At 37.9% G+C, this 5,959-nt stretch overlaps 1 protein-coding gene across 2 annotated transcripts in view; it reads left to right on the plus strand.

The window, feature by feature from the left end:
• The first annotated feature begins 2,329 nt into the window (after positions 1-2,329).
• Positions 2,330-5,959, plus strand: part of TFPI (tissue factor pathway inhibitor (lipoprotein-associated coagulation inhibitor)) — a 98,300-nt gene continuing 94,670 nt past the window's right edge. For both annotated transcript variants that reach the window (XM_010859725.1, XM_010859726.1), the window contains exon 1: positions 2,330-2,575. The gene's annotated coding sequence lies outside the window, so the exon portion shown is untranslated. The remainder of the gene's footprint in view (positions 2,576-5,959) is intronic.

Below are 5,959 nucleotides of genomic sequence, written 5' to 3' on the forward strand. Positions count from 1 at the left end.
CCGGGAGAGCTGGTGGAAGAGCAGTGGCTGCTGCAGGAACTTCACCTGGCCCTGGATTGGGCAGTAAGGCGGCCTCCGGTCCTGGTAGAGCATTGGGAGGCGGGCGCGTCATTATCCAGTATGGGGGAAGAGTCAGGTCATCCCCGTCCAAATCCTGTAGAATTTCCCTTTTGATCATCAGTCAATTTTTGTGCCATTAATATTTTTCCCTTTCCCTTCTGGATACAGAACCTTGTCCAAGTAGGAGGGTCTTGAGCTAACCCTAGCCGTGAATCAGTATACGGATATTGATCCAGGTGTCCCGGCTCTCTTACTGTATAGACTGCTTCCACTATTTGTAAGTTCATGGTGTCCTCTGGTGGCCATCCTACTCCCATAGGGGGCCATTCGACCTCACAGAGTATGTGGAGGCGGTTAGGCTTCATCTTCACCCCATAGTCTCCTCCAAATCCCTTCTTTAAATTTTTAATTATGCACTCCAATATAGTTACCTTAGATTCACTTCCCCCCATCTTGCTTACCTTCTCGGGCCTTCTACTTTTCCTTTTCGTTCCGTCTACGAAGGTCTCAGTACCCTATGTACGTCTGATATTTCCACTCAGTGACACTTAAATTGCCGTTCTGCCTCCTTCCTAATTGGGGTGAGAAGAGTTACCTGCCAGATCCCAGAGAGAGAAGGGGGACCAGCGTGTCTTCACCTGCCAGTCAGCACAGCCGAACCAGAACACCACGTGATCCAAGACTGTTTCTCCCTTAACTTTTAAAGTTCATTCTGCCTTGGTGGGCTTGATCAGGTGCAGATGAAAATACAGATGGGTTAAATATCTCACGTCCCAGGCCATCTCCAGAAAAGCCAATTTGTACTCACTTATGTATCCCCCTTCTTCTAGCCTGACAATTCCGAGAGGGTCAAGAATTTCATAGCAGATGGGACACCTCCTTGGGGAGGGCAGAATATAAGCACACAAAAACCAAGTTTCTTCTCCTAAAAATCCCCTGGCAATTGCTTGGTCATAATTTTCCCCAAGATGGCATGGACACTACCTCCTAAATGACCTTCACAAATTTCCTTCCTAAGCCCTAACACTCTTGTCAACCTGTGTACCAAGCAATCATTGCCACCTGCCTATTCCAGGCTCCTGTGGTCTGTGCCCCTTCTAATCCCTCCCAGGGGAGTGGTCAGGCCCCCTCTTCCACCCTGCTGGGTGGATTCCTCCTCACTTGAGTGCTCAGTTCCCCTGCTGCCGTCCACTACCTGCTAACGTGAAAAGTCCGGGCATTGAGAAGTAGAATCCTTCCAGAAGGGCGAGGCGCCTTCCCCCTTCTAGAAGATTCGAGCTGCAAGGCCTCAGAGTAGTCCCAAGGGGGACTTGTCTCCTCAAAATGAGGAGTTTCCCAACCAATGCACCAATGTTGTAGCCATGCATTCTGGGAAACAAACTCACTCAGAAGAACAATGCAGATAGTGGAGTGCAGTTTATTGCACTGACGGGCCCAAGGCAGAATCTCCTCTTAGCCAAGGACTCTGACCAGTTTTTCTGAAAACCTTATATACCTTAAGTGTATGTGCCCAAACCCACCTCCCCAAATTCCCTGAAACTAGTCTGAACAAAGGAAAAGAAAGATACAATCAAAGTTAACCCGTGATTCATATGCCTTAAGCCATAGGCCTGTGGTCATACCCCAATAAGTATAATAGAATTTATGATTCTATTCAGTTACACAGATAATTAGGGTATTCTTTTAGGAAACAGAGAGTCTAGGTACGAGCCCTGGGCTCTTCCATCCAGGGGGCCTGGTTTTCCAGTTGGTATGTCGTTTCCATAGATACTGGGCATCTAGCTCAAAGTCCACAGTCACCCAGATGGAGTCCTGCTTTCAAGATGGAGCCTGTTCTGTTTCTTCCTTTACCACCTGGGAAGCCCATCAGTCTACAACTGACAATACATTACATCGGCTCTCTAATCAAAGGGAATTTCAGCAGCCCTCAGATTTTTCCGTAAATATAATGAGAATGTAGATGAAATAACTAGAAGAAAAATAAAGTGCTAAAAAGGTTCGCTTTATTAAGTAACAATGTAATGACAAATACGTAAAATTTTAGAAATATATAGCACAAGGGGGGAAAAGTGGATTTTTAAAACTAATTACAAAAAGAATCTTGGAAATAAAAGAAATAGTAATTTTGAAATCTTAGTGTCAGCTGATTCCTTTGTTTCCTCCATAATAGAAAAGGCTTTTGAATAGTTTGGCGAAATTAGCTTAAAAAGAGTTGCAGTGACCTAAACAGGAAGCCTGGCTGTTTCCAGCTGCGGGTGTTCTCCGAGGCTCTTTGCTCCAATAGACGGGAGCGACTTTGGGCTGGATAAAAGTCAAATTCTTACCTCGCCCTTTCACTGCAGGCAGGATCAGATTGCATTTCTTTCATTATTCTCCACGCCCCAGTTTCTCCATCTGTTTAAAAGAAGAAGTAGACAAGATAAATTCTCTCTTCGATGCCTGGAAGGGAAAACAAAATGAACTCAATTCTGCTTTGAAAAAATCTTTCTAAGAACTTTCTTCAGAGATATTACTCGTGAGTACCTGGCAATAAATAACCTTTATTTCTTTTTCTTGGAGGAAAAGCAGGGTGCTGAGAGGCAAAGAGTTGTAGGAGAGGACCATTGTCTATAACCCTACAATGAAAATTGACCCTTCTCTGTAAATAAGTTGATTGTAATGCAAAACTAAATTCTCAGCATTTTGCATTGAATTTTAAGCAAATATATTATTTTTTTTTAAGTTGGTGAGATGTACCATTGTTTATAATTTTAAGCCTGGGTTGGCAGTTCTTTGCTAATTGTGTTTTTATTGGAATTTTCTGAAGATTTCTTTTAACCTTTAAATATTATTTAATCGCATATAAATAAACACAATAAGACACTGACAGTCTTATGTTTAAAGAAAGTTCTTTCATTGCCATCAATTGCTGATGTTTAAAATAAGGTATAAACAGAATTCCTGTTGTCTATTTCATTCTAGCATTAACTAATCTCAAAATATTAAGGAAATATTTTACAAGTCTCCAAAGACAAAAACTTATATTCTAAGATAGTAAAATAAGAATAAACAGGGTTGTACTATATAAAGTATAATTATGTGAATTAAAGCAATAGATTACATACCTAATATGATGTACTGTCGTATTCTGGTTGCTTATAAAATGATATTAAACTTAGCTTCTGGTAGTAGAGGAAAGCACATAATATAGAAAAACACAACCACAGAACTATAATGAAACAAGAAAATTATTTATGTAAAGTACTTATTTGTATGAGTATTAATGAAAAATGAAAGCCAAGAGCAGTACTGTTCAGGAAAAGAAAAGAAAAGATAAGCAACAGCCACACTGTGACTCAGTGCTCTGGAAATTAGTCACAAAATGACTTGTATGTTTGTGATAATGTAAATATACAGGGCAGAACCCAAGCAGGAAACATGCAGCCCAGAGAGTCATAGTTTATGTGTAAAAGCATAATATTTCTATCAGAGGTTAAAAGTTGTGTCCATTTTGAGATACTGCAGAATTTTTTAAGCTAGCAAAATCTTTCATAAAACAGTTTTAGAATATATATATATATATATAATTCCAGTGCATGATAATTTTAAGATGTATAATCTATATTTGATCTAATCTTTAAACTGAAGGGCAAATAATCTCTGAAAATGTATTGGTGTGTGAAATTTTAATTAGGGGTATATGGGTTAATAAAATGATACAAAGTGTCCTTAGGCATCAACAGAGACGGAATACTCTTAATATGAATACAGATACTTAACTCTGTAGATCTAAGAATATAATTAACTTTATAGATCTAAGAGTAAAACTTTAAAATATATACTTTTAACAATTTGAACGGTTATATGGGGAAGCCAAATTTGTCTTATTCAGGTAACCATAAAGTCTTAACAGAGAGCTTTAATGATATGTCTACTATTAATAACTTGGTTCCTTTTGCTATTAGATATGCTCACTTGTGCAAGTTTTGTTTTTTTGTTTTTAATGTACAGTTTTATATCTTTAAGCTTTTGTTTTATCTCCAATATCTAGATCAAAACACCTTTGAGAAATGTGTCTTATTCAAATGCATTATGCCATCAGCTGATGCTTGCTTGTTCATAATTCTAGGCTTTATTTTCTTATTGGTTGTACAACAACTACTTTGCCAGAATATTCTAATATAAGCAGTATTGCTAAATTTAAAAATAATGATCTTTAAAATGGAAAATTGTTTTGTATCAAACTATAGTTTTCATAGAACTAATTTGCTTCTTCCTAAGAATTAATTACCTGATCTTAGTTATTTACACTATTCAAATTCAAAACATAATTGGACAGATGACAAACTACTAGAGGAAAAAAAGCCAAGATGAAAAGGCTTTATTAATTCCCAGAACACCTAGCAATCTAACCAAACAGCAGATGTACTATAGATTCTTTAGGAATGGTTGGTTTATTAAATTGAGTGTCACAAACTCTTAATACAGATTTCAACTGACATCTCTACTTAATAGAAGAAAAAAATGAAAATAAGCATTGTTGCCCACAAAAGGTGGGGTGGGGGAGGAGAGATAATATGAAAAGGAAAGGAAGGTACTCAGGATAGAGTTTTCAAAAAAATCTTGTTTGTTGGTATAAATTGAACAAATTCAATGATAATATTGATTAAAAATTAGTTAATTGTATCAGCTTATCTTTGCTAGTAGACCAGGTCTAAGAACTGTACTGCAGACCAAATCATCTTTTCTCAATAAAGGCTGTCTTCAGCCACCCTTTTTTTGTTTACCATCTAAAACATTTAACTCTGCTAATTAAATTTGCAGAGTTGTCTTTAAAAAAAGTAAACTTTTAAATGTGTTATATTTTTATAGAAATATTCCAGTACTATAATGATTTCTGATTGTTACCATGTGCATTTGGAGAAACCTGAATTCTAGACTTGAGATGACTATTGAAGTCCTATTTCTGCATATTAAGTCTCACCAAAATGAAGAAAGAATTCAAGCTATTCCAGAGAGTGCTCTTTCTGCTAGACTACCTCTCCTGGGCCTCTGTAACCCTCAATGAGTGCTTTCTTAGAGTGATGTATCATCTCTGTGAGCCCAGTCCTCCTATTACTCTTTTCTCCCTGTCTTCACTTCTCCAAGTAGCAGATGCTTTGTAGAACCAGAACCTAGGATTCAGCTACCAATAGGCTGAGGGCACTCTAGTCATTTCTACTTTTCTTCTTTTCAAAACCAATAAGAAAAACATTGGATGCATGTCAAATCTGCTATATTCATCTCTCCTGGCCTTCCTTTGGGATTCTATGTTCTTTCCTTAGTTGGAACAACAAAATTTTTAAATTATTTTAAAAACAAAAGAGGTCCATGTTCCATAGAAGAAGTCCCAATGCTGCAATATTTCTATCCCAAGTTTTTCTATCTGGTAGACCACTAGTCCTGGGGAGACAGTTCTCTCTGGACTGAATAAATATTTCATGTTATTTATTGGGTTATTTCAACATCAGGAATGTGGAAGTACCCATTAGTATAGCATGATATGATATGATATAACATATCATGATAATATAGCATGATGGTGTTTTTATTGCTAAGCATAGACTACCATTGATCCCCTTCTGTACCACACCCTCAGTGCTGCCACCACACTGCTGTTAACCTCATTTTCTCTCTCCTACTCATGTTTCTCACCAACATCTATCCCATCCTTGAATACTATAAAAACCTATTTTTAAGTAACACCTCATTCTTTACTTTGCAAGGCTTATAAATGGAATCAGTTCAGTTCAGTTCAGTTGCTCAGTCATGTCCAACTCTTTGTGACCCCATGAACTGCAGCACACCAGGCCTCCCTGTCCATCACCAACTCCCGGAGTCCACCCAAACCCATGTCCATCGAGTTGGTGATGCCATCAAA

This window comes from Bison bison, unplaced genomic scaffold (genome assembly GCF_000754665.1).
Source record: "Bison bison bison isolate TAMUID 2011002044 unplaced genomic scaffold, Bison_UMD1.0 scf7180017864459, whole genome shotgun sequence".
Classification (NCBI taxonomy): domain Eukaryota; kingdom Metazoa; phylum Chordata; class Mammalia; order Artiodactyla; family Bovidae; genus Bison; species Bison bison.